Source organism: Macaca thibetana, chromosome 11 (assembly GCF_024542745.1).
Source record: "Macaca thibetana thibetana isolate TM-01 chromosome 11, ASM2454274v1, whole genome shotgun sequence".
NCBI classification, from domain to species: Eukaryota; Metazoa; Chordata; class Mammalia; order Primates; family Cercopithecidae; genus Macaca; species Macaca thibetana.
Genome location: NC_065588.1, coordinates 6,856,287 through 6,875,681, shown reverse-complemented (window position 1 = coordinate 6,875,681; position 19,395 = coordinate 6,856,287). Strand labels below are relative to the sequence as shown.

At 46.9% G+C, this 19,395-nt stretch overlaps 3 protein-coding genes across 14 annotated transcripts in view; 2 read left to right on the top strand and 1 right to left on the bottom strand.

Moving 5' to 3' along the window:
• PTMS (parathymosin) overlaps positions 1-19,395 on the bottom strand; it is a 251,995-nt gene that overhangs the window by 27,523 nt on the left and 205,077 nt on the right. The window lies entirely within an intron of this gene.
• The window catches only part of ING4 (inhibitor of growth family member 4), a 132,658-nt gene that overhangs the window by 31,255 nt on the left and 82,008 nt on the right, over positions 1-19,395 (top strand). The window lies entirely within an intron of this gene.
• PIANP (PILR alpha associated neural protein) overlaps positions 1-19,395 on the top strand; it is a 259,612-nt gene that overhangs the window by 202,801 nt on the left and 37,416 nt on the right. The gene's annotated exons all lie outside the window — the stretch shown is intronic.

Below are 19,395 nucleotides of genomic sequence, written 5' to 3'. Positions count from 1 at the left end.
GGGAGGCGAAATAAATCACTGAGGAGCTGGGGCATGGGGAGACGTTGGTAGCTGGCTCTCATAAGGAGCCTCTGTCCAGCCTCATCCCTCGGGAGAGCCTGTGTTGGGGGCACAGAGCTAACATAGCCTGAGGGAGAGGGGCCTGGGACGCTGAAGCCTGACAGAGCTACTACAGAGGGGGCCCTGAAACCCCCCAGTGTAGAGCAGTGTAGAGTGTGCTCATGACTCTTAGCCCTCTTAGCCTCCGTGTCTGCTTTTTTTTTTTTTTTTTTTGGAGACGGAGTCTCCCTCTGTGCCCAGGCTGGAGTGCAGTGGCGCGATCTCGGCTCACTGCAAGCTCTGCCTCCCAGGTTCACGCCATTCTCCTGCCTCAGCCTCCCGAGTAGCTGCGACTACAGGCGCCCGCCACCACGCCCTGCTAATTTTTTTTTTTTTTTTTTTTGTATTTTTAGCAGAGACAGGGTTTCACCGTGTTAGCCAGGATGGTCTCAATCTCCTGACCTCGTGATCCGCCCGCCTCGGCCTCCCAAAGTGCTGGGATTACAGGCATGAGCCACCGCGCCCACCCTTTTTTTGTTTTGTTTTGTTTTGTTTTGTTTTTAACGGAGTCTCGCTCTGTCACCCAGGCTGGAGTGCAATAGCACTCTCGGCTCACTGCAACCTCTGCCTCCCAGGTTCAAGTGATTCTCCTGCCTCAGCCTCCAGGTAGCTGGGATTACAGGCATCTGCCATTACGGTCCGCTAATTTTTTAATTTTTAGTGGAGAGGGAGTTTCACCATGTTGGCCAGGCTGGTCTTGAACTCTTGACCTCAGGTGATCTGCCTGCCTGTGCCTCCCAAAGTGCTGGGACTACAGGCGTGAGCCACTGCACCCGGCCCATGTCTGCTCTTAAACGGTAGCTCTTGGCGGACCAGGAGAAGCAGAAAGTGCTTTCCTGCCTGGGCTCAGGGCCCTCTGGACTGTCCCTGAGACGAGACAAACTGGGTTAGCATTCAGCCTTTCTCTGCCCCTTGAGATTCTCTTCTTCCTCCCTAAAGCCCTTATCTTTTGGGTGGGAATAGGGTGCTGCTCCTGGTTTATCCCAGCATCACCCCCTCCTTTTCATCTGTCACCTGCCACCTGGAGAGTTTGACATTTCTGGAACATCATCTTGAAGATGTCAGTGTTCTCCGGCCAGGAGGCCAACCAAGCATCTGAGGGGTCTGAGACATATGGGCCCATGAAGCTGGAGGATGGGAGAGAGGGGGGACTTGAAAGAGCTGTCCAGGTGGGACTGAGTCTCTAAAGAGCAGAAATACCGGCTGGGCGCGGTGGCTCACGCCTATAATCCCAGCACTTTGGGAGGCTGAGGCAGGCAGATCACGAGGTCAGGAGATGGAGAACATCCTGGCTAATATGGTGAAACCCCGTCTCTACTAAAAATACAAAAAAAAAAAAAGTAGCCGGGCATGGTGGCGGGCGCCTGTAGTCCCAGCTACTCAGGAGGCTGAGGCAGGAGAATGGCGTGAACCAGGGAGGCGGAGTTTGCAGTAAGTGAAGATCGCACCACTGCACTCCAGCCTGGGCAATAGAGGGAGACTCCCTCTCAAAAAAAAAAAAAAAAAAAAAAAAAAAAAAAGAAAGAAAAAGAGCAGAAATACCTTGGGAAAAGCCAAGATGACACTGAGGTGGTGTATTAGTCCGTTTTCACACTGTTGATAAAGACATACCCGAGACTGAGTAAATTATAAAGAAAAAAGAGGTTTAATGGAATCACAGCATGGCTGGGGAGGCCTCACAATCATGTTGGAAGGCAAAAGGCACATCTTACATGGCAGCAGGCAAAAGAGAGAATGAGAACAAAGCAAAAGGGGTTTCCCCTTATAAAGCCATCAGATCTTGTGAGATTTATTCACTACCACGAGAACAGTACGGGAGAAACCACCCCTATGATTAATTATCTCCCACCGGGTCCCTCCCACAATATGTGGGAATTATAGGAGCTACATTTCAAGATGAGATTTGGGTGGGGACACAGCCAAACCATATCAGATGAGAAATGCTTTGGTGAAAGTAAACAAAGTTGTGTTCCTAGAACACCACTGGTGACTCCAGATAAAGATGTTATGTATTTGAGGTGGGGGAATTCACAATTCACAAGGAATATGGCAGGGAAGGACAGAAGCCGATTCCCAACATAGATGAATCTCAATTTCAGACAGCCCAAATATAATATAAATGACAATTTCGACTTAAAAGAGACTTTAGATATCGTCTGCTCTGGAAATTCCCAAATATGGCAGTAGGTCTGCTTTCAGAAACACTAAAGCAGAATGTCAGGGTTGGAGATTATTTGGATGGCCCTTAGCAGTAATTCCAGATATCATCAAAACCACCGTTTCCATTTTCTTTTTTTTTTTTTTTTTTTTGAGACGGAGTCTCGCTCTGTCACCCAGGCTGGAGTGCAGTGGCCGGATCTCAGCTCACTGCAAGCTCCGCCTCCCGGGTTTACGCCATTCTCCTGCCTCAGCCTCCCGAGTAGCTGGGACTACAGGCGCCTGCCACCTCGCCCGGCTAAGTTTTTGTATTTTTTAGTAGAGACGGGGTTTCACTGTGTTAGCCAGGATGGTCTCGATCTCCTGACCTCGTGATCCGCCCGTCTCGGCCTCCCAAAGTGCTGGGATTACAGGCTTGAGCCACCGCGCCCGGCCTCCATTTTCTTCTGAAGAAACAGAGAAGTAGGCCGGGCGCGGTGGCTCAAGCCTGTAATCCCAGCACTTTGGGAGGCCGAGGCGGGCGGATCACAAGGTCAGGAGATCGAGACCACAGTGAAACCCCGTCTCTACTAAAAATACAAAAAAAAAAAAAAATTAGCCGGGCGCGGTGGCGGGCGCCTGTAGTCCCAGCTACTCAGGAGGCTGAGGCAGGAGAATGGCGTGAACCGAGGAGGCGGAGCTTGCAGTGAGCCGAGATCGCGCCACTGCACTCCAGCCTGGGCAACAGCGTGAGACTCCGTCTCAAAAAAAAAAAAAAAAAAGAAACAGAGAAGTGACTTGTTCAGCATCATACAGCTATCTGATTGCAGCACAGCGAGAGCCAGGACTCAAAACCTAGATTGACAGAAATGATACTAATATGTATGGAATGATTCACCGTAGAAGTCCTTTAAATAGAACGTTTCGGCCGGGCGCGGTGGCTCAAGCCTGTAATCCCAGCACTTTGGGAGGCCGAGGCGGGTGGATCACGAGGTCAGGAGATCGAGACCATCCTGGCTAACATGGTGAAACCCCGTCTCTACTAAAAATACAAAAAAACTAGCCGGGCATGGTGGTGGGCGCCTGTAGTCCCAGCTACTCGGAGGCTGAGGCAGGAGAATGGCGTGAACCTGGGAGGCGGAGCTTGCAGTGAGCCGAGATCGCACCACTGCACTCCAGCCTGGTGACACAGCGAGACTCCGTCTCAAAAAATAAAAAAATAAAAAATAAAAAAATAAATAAATAGAACGTTTCCTGCAGGGCGTGGCAGCTCACGCCTGGAATCCTAAACACTTTGGGAAGCCGAGGTGGGAGGACTGCTTGAGCCCAGGAGTTCGAGACTAGCCTGGGCAACATGGCAAAATCCCATATTTACAAAAATAAAAACAAAGCTGGGCGTGGTGGCTCACACCTGTAATCGCAGCATTTTGGGAGGCTGAGGCAGGTGGATCACCTGAGGTCAGCAGTTCAAGACCAGCCTGGCCAATATGGTGAAAGCCTATCTCTACTAAAAATACAAAAAATTAACTGGGTGTGGTGGCATGCACCTGTAGTCCCAGCTACTCAGGAGGCTGAGGCAGAAGAATCGCTTGAACCCGGGAGGTGGAGATTGCAGTGAGCCGAGATCATGCCACTGCACTCCAGCCTGGGCGACAGAGTGAGATTCCTTCTCAAAAACAAAAATAGGCCGGGCGCGGTGGCTCAAGCCTGTAATCCCAGCACTTTGGGAGGCCGAGGCGGGCGGATCACAAGGTCAGGAGATCGAGACCACAGTGAAACCCCGTCTCTACTAAAAATACAAAAAATTAGCCGGGCGCGGTGGCGGGCGCCTGTAGTCCCAGCTACTCAGGAGGCTGAGGCAGGAGAATGGCGGGAACCCGGGAGGCGGAGCTTGCAGTGAGCCGAGATCGTGCCACTGCACTCCAGCCTGGGCAACAGCGTGAGACTCCGTCTCAAAAAAAAAAAAACAAAAATAAAAAATTAGCTGGGCATGGTGGTGCGTGCCTGTAGCCCAACTACTTGGGAGGCTGAGGTGGGAGGATCACCTGAGCCAGGGTGGCAGAGGTTACTTCAACCCAGGTAACATAGCAAGACCTTGTCTCCAAAAAAAGAAAGTTTTTTTGTACAAATTTTTACATAAAAAATTACCCAGCCAGGCAAGGTTGCTCACACCTGTAATCCCAGCACTCTGGAAGGCTGAGGTGGGTGGATCACGAGGTCAGGAGATCAAGACCATCCTAACCAACGTGGAGAAACCCCGTCTCTACTAAAAATACAAAAATTAGCTGGGTTTGGTGGTGCACGCCTGTAGTCCCAGCTACTTGGGAGGCTGAGGCAGGAGAATCGCTTGAACCAGGGAGGCAGAGGTTGCAGTGAGCCGAGACTGCACCACTGCACTCCAGCCTGGTAACAGAGCAAGACTCCATCTCATAAAAATAAATAAATGAATTAATTAAATAAAATTACCCAAGTGTGCTGATAACCCTGTATGTTTTTCTAACCTTTTAAAAAAAACTATGGCAAAATTGCTTCATGTGTGTATGTGTGTATGTTCTGTGAGTTTTAACTCACATGTACAGATTTGTGTAACCACCACCACAATCAGGATTAGAACAGTTCCATCACCCCTCAAAGCCCTCCCTGTAGCTCCTGTAGGTACACCCTTCCTCTACCCCAACTCCTGGCAACTAATGATTTGTTTTCCATTGCTATAGTTTCACCTTTTCCAGAATGTCACATAAGGAAATCACATACTAGGTAACATTTTGAAGGTGCCGCCCAGACTGAAGTGCAGTGGCACAATCTCGGCTCACTGCAAGCTCCACTTCCTGGATTCACGCCATTCTCCTGCCTTAGCCTCTCAAGTAGCTGGGATTACAGGTGCCCACCACCACGCCCGGCTAATTTTTGTATTTTTAGTAGAGACGGGGTTTTACCATGTTGGTCAGACTGGTCTCGAACTCCTGACCTCAGGTGATATGCCCACCTCAGTCTCCCAAAGTGCTGTGATTATAAGCATCAGGCACTGTGCCTGGCCAAAGGTGGCTCTTTCACTCATCATAATGCCTTTGAGACTCACTCATGTTGTGTGTGTGTTAATAGTTCCTCAGTATTCCATTGTGTGTTTATTGTTTATTCACTCACCCATTTGGGCCATTTAGGGCCGGGCGGGGTGGCTCACGCCTGTGATCCCAGCACTTTGGGAGGCTGAGGTAGGCGGATCACGAGGTCAGGAGATCAAGACCATCCTGGCTAACACGGTGAAACCCCGTCTCTACTAAAAATACAAAAAACTAGGAAGGCATGGTGGTGGGCACCTGTAGTCCCAGCTACTCGGGAGGCTGAGGCAGGAGAATAGCATGAACCCGGGAGGCGGAGCTTGCAGTGAGCCGAGATCGCACCACTGTACTCCAGCCTGGGTGACAGAGCAAGACTCTGTCACAAAAAAAAAAAAAAAAAAAAAGAATATTTGGGGTCATTTACAATTTTTGGAACTATGAACAGAACTGCTGTAAACACTTACGTATGGGGCATTTGTGTGAATATAAGTTTTCTTTTATTTCTTTGAGACAGGGTCTCACTGTGTTGACCAGTCTGGAGTGCCGTGGTGCCATCATGGCTCACTGCAGCTTCAACCTCCCGGGCTCAAGTGGTCTTCTCACCTCAGTCTCCTGAGTAACTGGGACTACAGGCGAGCACCACCACACTGGGCTAATTTTTGTATTTTTTGTAGAGATGGGGGTCTTGCCATGTTGCCCAGGCTGGTCTCCAACTCCTGGGCTCAAGCGATCTGCCCACCTTGGCCTCCCGAAGTACTGGGATTACAAGCCTAAGTCACTGTGCCCAGCCAGTTTTTGTTTCTTTAGGAATGAAATGAAGTGGGATTGCTGGATCATATAGTAGCTGTAAGGTTAAGTCTATAAGAAAATAGCAAAGTGTTTTCCACAGTGGCTGTACCATTTTGCATTCCCACCAGTAATTGTAAGAGTTACAGTTACTTCACATTCTTGCCAGCAGTTACTGTTGTCAGTTTTTGTTTTATTTTAGCTATTCTAATAGGTGCATAGGTATTCTATTCATTCTACTAGATATTTCATTGTAGTTTTAATTTGAATTTGCTTAACGGTTAATGATTTGAGCATCTAATCATGAGCATGTCTTCATGTGCTTATTTGCCATCATAATAGCCTCTTCTATAAAGTGTCTAAGTCTTTTTGCCCTTTTTTTTTTCCTTTTTTTTTTTTGAGATGGAGTTTCACTCTTGTAGCCCAGGCTGGAATGCAATGGCATGATCTTGGCTAACTGCAATCTCTGCCTCCCGGGCTCAAGCGATTCTCCTGCCTCAGCCTCCCGAATAGCTGGGATTACAGGCGCCGGCTGTAATTATTGATTATTAGCCACCATGCCCGGCTAATTTTTTGTATTTTTAGTAGAGACGGGGTTTCACCATGTTGGCCAGGCTGGTCTCGATCTCCTCACCTCAGGTGATCCACCTGCCTCAGCCTCCCAAAGTGGTGGGTTTACAAGCGTGAGCCACTGCACCTGGCCGTCTTTTGCCCATTTTTAATTGAATTGAATTATTTTGAGACAGAATCTCAGGCTGGAATGCAGTGACACGATCTTGGCTCACTGCAACCTCTGCCTCCAGGGTTCAAGCAATTCTCCTGCCTCAGCCTCCTAAGTAGCTGGGATTACAGACGTCCACCACCACACCCGGCTAATTTTTGTATTTTCAGTTGAGAGAGGGTTTCATCATGTTTGCCAGGTTGGTCTCAAACTCCTGACCTCAGGTGATCTGTCCGCCTGGGCCTCCCAAAGTGCTGGGATTACAGGCGTGAGTCACTGTGCCCAGCACCCCATTTTTAAAAATTAGGTTGTTTTCTTACTGAGTTTTCAGAGTTCTTAATGTATTCTGGCTAGAAGTCTTTTATTAGGTAGATTCGCAAATGTTTTCTCACATTCTGTAGCTTGTCCTTTGTTCCTTCTAATGCTGTCTTCCTCAGAGCAAAAGTTTTGAATTTTGATGACGTGGAACTTACCATTTTTTTCTTTTATGAGTCATGCTTTTGATGTTAAATCTAAGAACTTCTTGCCTAACTCCAGGTAACTAAGATTTTCTCATATGTTATCTTCTAAAAGTTTTATAGTTGTACATTTTATATTTACATCTACCTCTTTTTTCTTTGGCGAGTTTTGGTAACTTGTGGCTTTCAAGATTTCTTAGTCTGTTTTGTGCTGCTATTAATAGAATGCCTGAGACTGGATAATTTAAAACAAAACAAAACAAAAAAACCAGAAATTTATTTCCCAGAGTTCTGGAGGCTGGGAAGTCCAAGACCAAGGGATCAACAGGTTTGGTGTCTGGTTAAGGACCTGGTCTCCACTCCCAATACGGCACCTTGAGCACTGCACCTCCAGAGGGAATACTGTTCTTCATATGGCAGAAGAGCAGAATACAGTGTACCCATTTCTGAATGCTCTTTTTTAGCGTCATTAATCCCTTAATCCATGAAGGCGCCACCTTCGTGACCTAATGCCTCCCATTAAGCCGCACCTCCCAACACTGTTTGCACTGGGGACTAAGTTCAACATGAATTTTTGAGGGGACAACAATATTCACACCATATCACAGGAATTGGTACATTTCATCTAAGTTGTTGAATTTATGTTCGTAAATGTGTTTATAGTATTCACTATTCACCTTTGGGGTCTGTGGTGATATCTCCTCCTCTATTCCTAATCTTAGTTAACTTGTACTTTCTCTCTCTTTCTCTCTTTCTTTTCTCTCCCTCTCTTTCTTCTTCCTCTCTCTCTTTTCTGTTAGTATGGCTAGAAGTTTAGCAATTTTATTGATCATTTCAAAAAAAATCAACTTCTGGTTTCATTTATGGTGTTTTTGTTTGTTTGTTTGTTTGTTTTTGAGACAGAGTTTCATTTTTGTTGCCCAAGCTGGAGTACAGTGATCTTGGCTCACTGCAACCTCCTCCTCCCGGGTCCAAGCGATTCTCCTGCCTCAGCCTCCCAAGTAGCTGGGATTACAGGCACACACCACCACACCCAGCAAAGTTTTTATATTTTTAGTAGAAACAGGGTTTCATCATGTTAGCCAGGCTGGTCTTGAACTCCTGACCTCAGGTGATCTGCCCACCTCAGCCCCCCAAAGCACTAGGATTATAGATGTAAGCCACCACGCCTGGCTCATTTATGTTTTTATTTTTCTGTTTTCAATTTCATTAATATCTGTTATCATTTTTTTTCCTTCTGCTTGCTTTGGGTTTAATTTTGCTCTTCTTTGTCTTCTTTCTCAATACAGAAGTATAGATTGTTGACCTCAGTCTTTTCTTCTTTGTTTTTTCTTTTTTGAGACAGGGTCTTGCTCTGTCACCTAGGCTAGAGTGCAGTGGTGCATCACAGCTCACTGCAGCCTCAACCTCCTGGGCTCAAGTGATCCTCCCACCTCAGGCACCTGAGCAGCTGGGACTACAGGCATGTACCACCATGCCTGTAAATTTTTTTTTTTTTTGAGATGGAGTCTCTGTCGCCCAGGCTAGAGTACAGTGGCATGATCTTGGCTCACTGCAAGCTCTGCCTCCCAGGTTCATGCCATTCTCCTGCCTCAGCCTCCCGAGCAGCTGGGACTACAGGTGCCCACCACCATGCCTGGCTAATTTTTTGTATTTTTTAGTGGAGATGGGGTTTCACTGTGTTGACCAGACTGGTCTCAAACTCCTGACCTTGTGATCTGCCTGCCTTGCCCTCCCAAAGTGCTGGGATTACAGGCATGAGCCACCATGCCGGGCCACCTGTAAATTTTTTGTAGAGACAGGGTCTTGCTATGTTGCTCAGGCTGATCTCAAGCTCCTGGGCTCAAGTAGTCCTCCTGCCTTGGCCTCCCAATGTGTTGAGATTACAGGCATTGAGCCACCACACCTGGCCCCTTTCTTCTTTTCTAATTAAGTATTTGATGCTATGAATTTTCCTCTAACTGCTGTTTTAGCTGCACCTCACAGTTTGATATTTTGCATTTTCATTTTTGTTAAGTTCACAGTGTCTTCTAATTCCTCAAGACTTCCTCTTTGATCCATGAGTTATTTGACAGTATGTTGTTTCGTTTCCAAGTATTTGGAGATTTCCTTGTTATCTGTTACTGATTTCTAGTTCATGTTCATTATGGTCAGAAAACATACTTTATATAACTTCACTTTTTAAAATTTGTTGAAGTTGGTCTTATGACCCAGGACATAGCCTATCTTGGTAATTCCATGTGCACTTGAAAAACCTGTATTCTGCTATGTTGGGGGGTGTTCTATAAGTGTCAATTATGTTGGTTGGTGGCATTGTTCAGTTCTATATACTTCTTCATACTTGCTAATTTTCTTTTTTTTTTTTTTTTTTTTTTTTTTTTTTGAGACGGAGTCTTGCTTTGTCACCCAGGCTAGAGAGCAGTGGCCGGATCTCAGCTCACTGCAAGCTCCGCCTCCCAGGTTCACGCCATTCTCCTGGCTCAGCCTCCCGCGTAGCTGGGACTACAGGCGCCCGCCACCTCGCCCGGCTAGTTTTTTGTATGTTTTAGTAGAGACGGCGTTTCACCATGTTAGCCAGGATGGTCTCGATCTCCTGACCTCGTGATCCGCCCGTCTCGGCCTCCCAAAGTGCTGGGATTACAGGCTTGAGCCACCGCGCCCGGCCTTATACTTGCTAATTTTCTGTTGATTATTGGGAACAGAGTTTTGATGTTTTCAACTATACTTGTGGATCTGTCCATACCTCCTTTGAGATCTATCAGTTTTTGCTTCATGATTTTTTTTTCTTTTTGAGTCAGAGTCTTGCTGTGTCACCCAGGTTGGAGTGCAGAGGCACTATCTTGGCTCACTGCAACCTCCACCTCCCGGGTTCAACTGATTCTCCTGTCTCAGCCTCCCGAGTAGCTGGGACTACAGGCATACATCACCATACCTGGCTAATTTTTGTATTTTTAGTGGAGACGGGGTTTCACCATATTAGTCAGGCTGGTCTTGAACTCCTGACTTCATGATCCGCCCACCTCAGTCTCCCAAAGTGCTGGGATTACAGGCGTGAGCCACCACACCCAGCTGTTGTTTTCTTTTTTCTCTTTTTTGAGACAGAGTCTCGTTCTGTTGCCCAGGCTGGGGTGCAATGGCACAGTCTCAGCTCATTGCAACTTCCACCTCCCAGGTTCAAGCAATTCTCCTGCCTCAGCCTCCTGAGTAACTGGGATTACAGTCACATGCCACCACACCTGGCTAATTTTTTATACTTTTGGTAGAGACAGGGTTTCACCATGTTGGCCAGGCTGGTCTCACACTCCTGACTTCAAGTGATCTGCCCGGCCTCCCAAAATGCTGGGATTACAGGTGTGAGCCACAGTGGCTAGCCTGCTTCATGTATTTTAAAGCTCTGTAGTGAAATGCATGGACATTTGGAATTATTGTGTCTACTTGGAAAACCAAATATCTTATTATTATGTAATGTCTTTTTTTTTTCTTTTCTTTTGAGATGGAGTCTTACTCTGTCACCCAGCCTGGAGTGCAGTGGTATGATCTTGGCTGACTGCAACCTCTGCCTCCCAGGTTCAAGTGATTCTCCTTGAACAAGAGCAAGACAGAGCAAGACTCCATCTCAAGAAAAAAAAAAAAAGAAAAAAATTATTTTGATGTTTATTTAGAGATGGGGTCTCTATTCACTGTGTTGCACAGGCTGGTGTCAAAATCCTGGGCTCAAGTGATCCTCATGTCTCAGCCTCCCAAAGTGCTAGAATTAAGGAGTTTTTTTTCTTTCTTTTTTTTTTTTTTTTTTGAGACAGGGTCAGTCTCTGTCACCCAGGCTGGAGTGCTGTGGCACAATTACAGTTCACTGCAGCTTCAACTTCTCAGGCTCAAGCAATCCTCCCATCTTAGCCTCCCAAGTAGCTGAAACTACAGATGTATGCCACCAGCCTACCCATCTTTTAATTGTATTTAGGCTATTTAAATTTAATATAATTGACCAGGTGTGGTGACTCACGCCTGTAATCCCAGTACTTCGGGAGGCCGAGGCAGGAGGATCACCTGAGGTCAGGAGTTCAAGACTGTCCTAGCCAATAGTGAAACCCTGTCTCTACTAAAAATGAAACCCTATCTCTTCTAAAGAGACTCCATCTCAAAAAAAAAAAAATTAATATTATTAGTATGTTTGCATTTATTTCTATTATTTATTATTTATTTTCTGTTTGTTCTGTTTGTAATTTATCTGTCTCCATTTTCCATCCTTGTATTGGTTTACTTGAATGTTATTTAGTATTCCATTTTAATTTATGTATAGTTTTCCCCCCCCCAGTAAATATCTGTATCATTTTCTTTTCTTTTTTTCTTTGAGACGGAGTCTCGCTCTGTCGCCCAGGCTGGAGTGCAGTGGCGCGATCTCGGCTCACTGCAAGCTCCGCCTCCCGAGTTCCTGCCATTCTCCTGCCTCAGCCTCCCGAGTAGCTGGGACTACAGGCACCCGCCACCACACCCGGCTAATTTTTTGTATTTTCAGTAGAGATGGGGTTTCACCGTGTTAGCCAGGATGGTCTCTATACACTGACCTCGTGATCTGCCCACCTTGGCCTCCCAAAGTGCTGGGATTACAGGCGTGAGCCACCGCACCCGGCTTTCTTTTCTTTAGTGGTTGCTCTAGGACAGGTATTGGCAAAGTTTTTTTTTTTTTTTTTTTTTTTTTTTGAGAGGGAGTCTCTGCTGCCCAGGCTGGAGTGCAGTGGCGCCATCTCCGCTCACTGCAACCTCTGCTGCCTGGGTTCAAGCAATTCCCTGCCTCAGCCTCCTGAATAGCTGGGATTACAGGCGCCTGCCACCGCGCCTGGCTAATTTTTGTAGTTTTAGTAGAGGTGGAGTTTCACCATTTTGACCAGGCTGTTCTTGACTTCCTGACCTGGTGATCCACCCACCTCGGCCTCCCAGAGTGCTGGGATTACAGACGTGAGCCACCGCGCTCCGCCGGCAAACTTTTTCTGTAAAGGGCCGGATGTAAGAAATATGATGAGCTTTGTCAGCCATACAATGTGTGTTGCAACACCCAAATCTGATGCTGTAGCGCAAAAGCAACCATACATAATATGTAATGAACGAGGTGTAACTACAGTCCAAAAAGACTGTATTTACAAAAACAGGCAGTGGGCTGGATTTGGCCTGTGGAATATGGTTTACTAACCCTTATTATGGGGATTACAAAATACATACTTTTCACAATCAAGAGTTTTTTCTATCACTTCAAGTTAAATGTAGAAATTTCACCACAACATAGGTCCCTTTACTGTCTCATCTCGTAGTTGTCATATGTATTACTATAAATGACAAATACCACATACTACCAATACTGAAACTCCGCATACTAAATGCTAAAAATGCTTAGTTCTAGGTGAATTTATCTGTTGATTTTTAATTTTTGAGGCAGGGTTTCACTCCTGTCACCCAGACTAGAGTGCAATGGCACAATCTTGGCTCACTGCAACCTCCACCTCTCAGGCTCAAGCAATTCTCCTGCCTTAGCCTCCCAAGTAGCTGGGACTACAGGCACATGCCACCGTGCCCCACTAATTTTTTTTGTATTTTTTGTAGCGGTGAAGTTTCACCATGTTGCCTAGGCTAGTCTAGAACTCCTAGGCTGAAGCGATCTGCCCATCTCAGCCTCCCAAAGTGCTGAGATTATAGCCGTGAGCCACCACACCCAGCCTTCTAGGTGAATTTATTTATTTATTTTTTGAGACAGAATTTCGCTCTTCTTGCCCAGGCTGGAGTGCAGTGGCGCGATTTCGGCTCACTGCAACCTCCGTCTCCCAGGTTCAAGCAATTCTCTTGCCTCAGCCTCCCAAGCAGCTGGGATTACAGGCATGCACCATCATGCCCGGTTAATTTTTGTGTTTTTAGTAGCGACGGGGTCTCACCATGTTGGCCAGGCTGGTCTACAACTCCTGACTTCGGGTGTTGCGCCCGCCTTAGCCTCCCAAAGTGCTGGGATTACAGGCGTGAGCCACCGCGCATGGCTCTAGGTGAATTTATGATTGTTTTAAAATTATATTTAGAGAATTCCCTCTTGAGGAGACAAACATCAAGAAAATTTATAATTTTCTTTCAACTGTCATAAACATTTTAAAGAACTTAAGAGGAGAAAAATAATCTATTATATTTACCATTGCTGTTGCTCTTCATCCTTAATATTCCGTGTTTCCTCTGGTGTCATTTCTCTTCTGCCTGAAGAACCTCCTTTAGGATTTATTTTACAGCGGGTTTGCCAGTGACAAATTCTTATTTTCCTTCACTTGAGAATATCTTTATTTCACATTCATTCCTGAGTAATATTTTCACTGGATATAGAATTTTGAGTTATTTCCCTTCGGCCCCTTAAAAGTATCATTCTAGTTCCACCTGACTTTCATAGTTTCTGATGAGAAATGTGCAGTCATTTCAGTCATTTTTATCCTGCGTGAAAAGCACTGTTTTTCCAAATGCTTGTAGGACTTTTTTCTTTGTCTTTAACCTTTAGTAATTTTATTCTGATGTGTCTGGACATAGATTTTTTTTTTTTTTTTTTTGAGACGGAGTCTTGCCTATCACTCAGGCTGGAGTGCAAGTGATTCTCCTGCCTCAGCCTTCCAAGTAGCTGGGACTACAGGCATGTGCCACCACACCGGCTATGGATTTGAGTATATCTTGTTTGCTATTCACCAAACTTTTTGAATCTGTGTTTGTCTTTTCCTAGGTTTGGGAAGTTTAGGTTTTTGTTTTTTTTTGAGACAGAGTCTTGCTGTTGTCACCCAAGCTGGAGTGCAATGGCACAATCTCAGCTCACTGTAACCTCCACCTCCCAGGTTCAAGCGATTCTCCTGCCTCAGCCTCCCAAGTAGGTGAGATTACAGGCGCCTGCCACAATGCCTGGCTAATTTTTGTATTTTTAGTAAAGGTGGGGTTTCACCATGTTGGCCAGGATAGTCTTGAACTCCTGACCTCAGGTGATTCGTCCAGCTCGGCCTCCCAAAGTGCTGGGATTACAGGCGTGAGCCACCACATCCGGCCTAGTTATTGCTATTTTCGGTTTGGTTCTTTATATCTTCCATTTCTTTGCTAAGACTTTCTTTAGGCCAGGCGAGGTGGCTCACATGCCAGCACTTTGGGAGGCAGAGGCGGGCGGATCATGAGGTCAGGAGCCTGTAGTCCCAGCTACTCAGGAGGCTGAGGCAGGAGAATGGTGTGGACCCGGGAGCTTGCAGTGAGCCGAGATCACACCACGGCACTCCACTCCAGCCTGGGCGACAGAGCGAGACTCTGTCTCAAAAAAAAAAAAAAAAAAAAAAAAAAAAAAAAAAAACAAAAAAACTTTCTTTACATTTGCTTCAAAAGCATTCTCCCTTTCTTCTTCCTGCATGGTTAGACTGCTTGCAGCATTTGCTTTAAATTCCAACACTTCCACCTCCTTGGGGTTGGCTGTCTTTTCCCTGGAGAGTTATTTGTATGCTGAGTCATCTTAGATTATACTCTGGATATTTTGAATACTATGTTTTGAGGCTCTGGGTCTTGTTAAAATCTTAAGGAGTATGTTGAACATGTTGAATGCTAATTTGTTTTAGCAGGTAATCAGGTTCAGGCAGCAAGTTTTGACCTGCCTTTTTAGCATTGTGGTTTCAATGTCAGTTTTATTTTAAAAGTGTTCGCATTGGCCGGGTGCGGTGGCTCAAGCCTGTAATCCCAGCACTTTGGGAGGCCGAGACGGGCGGATCATGAGGTCAGGAGATCGAGACCATCCTGGCTGACACGGTGAAACCCCGTCTCTACTAAAAAATACAAAAAACTAGCCGGGCGAGGTGGCGGGCACCTGTAGTCCCAGCTACTCGGGAGGCTGAGGCAGGAGAATGGCGTGAACCCGGGAGGCGGAGCTTGCAGTGAGCTGAGATCTGGCCACTGCACTCCAGCCTGGGCCACAGAGCGAGACTCCGTCTCAAAAAAAAAAAAAAAGTGTTCGCAGTGCTATTTGGATCAGTCCGGCTCAGATGCCACCCAGTGGCCAGTCAGACCTGGACAGTGATCCATTCTGTAACTCAGTTCACAAAGCCTTAGCTAGGCTGTTTAGGGGCAGATCTATGCTTGCACAGCTCAGTTTAGCCCAGGAGTTCATAAACTTTTATGGGACTGTTCTCTTGATTTTCCTCCTGTGGTCTCTCTGACATTTTCTGGGCCCCTGGGGCTTCCCTCCCCATTCCCATATGATCCTGCCAATGTACTCCAGCTCCAGTGACAGAGCAAGACATGGTCTCAAAAGCAAAATAAAACAAAAAACAAGATATATTTGCCAATTGACTGATAAATGAACATTAAGTATAGCATTGTCTATCTTGCCCCATCCCCCAAATTATGCATTTCCTATTGAAGGACAGGCAGTGGGTCACAGAATGAAGCTTTCTGCCTGCAGGCCTTTATCCCACTATTCTTCCCAGCCAAGATGCTCACCCTCTCTTTTATCAGGCTAATTGCTACTTGGGCTTCTAGTTTCAGTTTAAAGGTCATGTCCTTGGAGGCTTTTCTGACCCCAAGCAAGATCTAGATCTGAGTTAAATGCTTTCGTGTCACCCAATACTTTTTTTTTTTTTGAGATGGAGTCTCGCTCTGTCGCCCAGGCTGGAGTGCAGTGGTGGGATCTCCACTCACTGCAAGCTCCGCCTCCCAGGTTCAAGCCATTCTCCTGCCTCAGCCTCCCGTATAGCTGGGACTACAGGCGCCCACCACCGCGCCTGGCTAATTTTTGTATTTTTTTAGTAGAGACGGGGTTTCACCGTGTTAGCCAGGATGGTCTCGATCTCCCGACCTTGTGATCCGCCTGTCTTGGCCTCCCAAAGTGCTGGGATTACAGGTGTGAGCCACCACGCCCGGCCACACCCAATACTTCTTAAGGTACTTATCACACTTGTAATATATAACCATGTACTTAAGAACCTCGAAGGAAAGGACAAGTTTCTCTTGCTCTCTTGCCCTGTACTCAGAAGTTTCACTTTTGCCCTTCCCTCTCAGACGGTGACCCTGGGCCCCCTTACATGTCTTCCAAGGCCCTGCAGCAGCCTTTTCAGAGCCCTTGCAGAGCTGAGACAATGAGGGTGACGACGGCACATTTCCAGTTCACACCCTGGAGATGCTAATTCAATAGCAAAGGGTGGGAGTGGGGTCCAGGAATGTACCTTTTCAGAAGCTCCCCTGATGATTTTGATGCTGGTGGCCCAGAAAAACTGTCTGTGGTAGGGAGCTTCTAACATGGTTTCCAATGATTCCTGCCTTCTGACTTCACACCCTGTGTAGTCTTCACCCCTTGAATATAGACTGGACCCGGTAACTGGTAAAAGTGACGTGATGTCACTTCCATGATTAAGTAACAAAAGACTGTGACTTCATCTTGCTGGTGTTGTCTTTCTGGCTCTTGCTGTGATGGAGGCTACCTGGGTGGCCTCTGGCCAACAGTCAGTCAGGAAATGAGGTCCTCAGTCCAACCAGCTGTGAAGTAATGAATTCTGCTGACAACCACTGAGTGAGCCGGGAAGCAAATCCTTCCCACTTGAACCCTGAGAGGACTATGGCCCTAGCTAACACCTTGACTCCAGTCTTGTGAGAAACCTAAGTAGAAAGCTAAGTCAGCCGTGCCCAGATTCCTTACCCATAGAAACTGAGATCATATTTACATGTTGTTTTAAGGCATGGTTTTAGGGTAATTTATTACATAGTAATAGATAACTAACTGTTGTGACCAGCCCTAAAATCATCCAAGATTGCTAGCCAGTAAGGATCAGCATATGTGTGAGCGTGCAAGTGGAAGACAAGATTCTTGGTTAGGAAGATTCTCCTGGTGCCCTGGGCCTGGTTACACATGGAATCCCTAAATCTTAAACCACATTTCTGGGTCAAAAACTGATCCTCACCACCTCTCAAATAATTTACTGTCCTTTCCCCAGGCCTTCACAGCCAAGACAGTTCTTTCTGTAAATCAAAGGCAAATGGCATTTGTCTTTGTCCCATAACCTTGGGATGTGAATGCTTTCCCCTCCCTCTTTGGGTGAAGTCAGGCAGTCCCAGCCTAGCCCACATTGGACTTGAGAGCCATTCTTAAAGGATAGAGTAAGGGAGGCCTGGGAAGTTATGGCACCATTAGCTGGGACCAGCTTACAGGTAAAGGCGACACTAAGTTCCAAAGGAAAATTAGAGCATGGGCAGGGGTGGCAGGACAGGCTCAAAGCACCAAGGGTTAGCAACTTTTACACACTAGAGGGTGTGGGAAGAAGGCGTTATTTCAGAGGCAGAGACTGAGAATCAACTCTTGCTTGTCTAGGGAAAAGCTGAGAAGCCAAGAGTTTCAACTCCTGAAATGGGGCACCTTAGACTGGTCTCATTAAGTCACTGCCCCGCTCAAGACAAGCTTACCTAGCCAATTTGTAATAAAAAACCTAGCATCTGGCTGGGCGTGGTGGCTCACGCCTGTAATCCCAGCACTTTATTTTTTTATTTTTATTTTTTTTTGAGACGGAGTCTCGCTCTGTCGCCCAGGCTGGAGTGCAGTGGCGCGATCTCGGCTCACTGCAAGCTCCGCCTCCCGGGTTCACGCCATTTTCCTGCCTCAGCCTCCCGAGTAGCTGGGACTACAGGCGCCCACAACTGCGCCCAGCTAATTTTTTGTATTTTTAGTAGAGACGGGGTTTCACCGTGGTCTCGATCTCCTGACCTTGTGATCCGCCCGCGTCGGCCTCCCAAAGTGCTGGGATTACAGGCGTGAGCCACCGCGCCCGGCAATCCCAGCACTTTAGGAGGCTGAAGCAGGCGGATCACCTAAGGTCGGGAGTTTGAAACCAGCCTGACCAACATGGAGAAACCCCGTCTCTACTAAAAATACAAAAATTAGCCAAGTGTGGTGGGGCATGCCTGTAATCCCAGCTACTTGGGAGGCTGAGGCAGGAGAATCACTTGAACCCAGGAGATGGAGGTTGCAGTGAGCCAAGATCGTGCCATTGCACTCCAGCCTGGGCAACAAGAGTGAAACTCTGTCTTGAAAACACACACACACACACACACACATACACACACACACACACACAAAAGAAACGCAGAATCTCACTCCCACTTTTTTTTTTTGAGACGGAGTCTTGCTCTGTCAGCAGGCTGCAGTGCAGTGGCACCATCTTGGCTCACTGCAACCTCTGCCTCCTGGGTTCAAGCAATTCTCCTGCCTCAGCCTTCCGAGTAGCTGGGATTACAGGTAAGCGCCACCATGCCCGGCTAATTTTTGTATTTTTAGTACAGATGGGTTTCATCATGTTGGCCAGGAAGGTCTTGATCTCTTCACCTCGTGATCTGCCCACCTCGGCCTCCCAAAGTGCTGGGATTACAGGCATGAGCCACTGTGCCCAGCCCCCACTCCCACTTTCTAATTCCATGACTGATAGCTTTAGGACCAATGAAGGGTGGTCTGTCCTAAATCTCCACCTAAAGAACATCACAAGCTCTGGGGAGCAGTTGTCAACCCCAGGACCCTCAGAAGGCAACCACTTCACATGCAAACGAAGGCTCAGCTGTCCCTCACACCACAGTTCTCCAAATCTAAGGAGTCCATGGCAGCACTCTAGCTAGGCCAAGGATTCCGATCCTTCTAGCACACTTCCTAGAGAGCTCTAGTGGACAGAGGGCAGGAGTCCAATGGCTTCTTCTTGCCACAGATCTGACAGTTCTGTGTGGTTCCAATGTGAAAATTCAAGTTCATTATCAACTCTTTCCCTTATAATTCTATGAGGTGGGAGGACACAGACTGAACTTCAGTTCCTTGAGAGCAGAAACAGTGGCCACCATTTGCATGTCCAGAGCCTTTTTTTTTTTTTCTTTTTGAGACGGAGTCTCACTCTGTCACCCAGGCTGGAGTGCAGTGGTGCCATCTCGGCTCACTGCAAGCTCCGCCTCCTGGGTTCACGCCATTCTCCTGCCTCAGCCTCCCCAGTACTTGGGACTACAAATGCTCACCACCGCACCTGGCTAATTTTTTTGTATTTTTAGTAGAGACAGGGTTTCACCATGTTAGCCAGGATGGTCTCAATCTCCTGACCTCATGATCCACCTGCCTTGGCCTCCCAAAGTGCCAGGATTA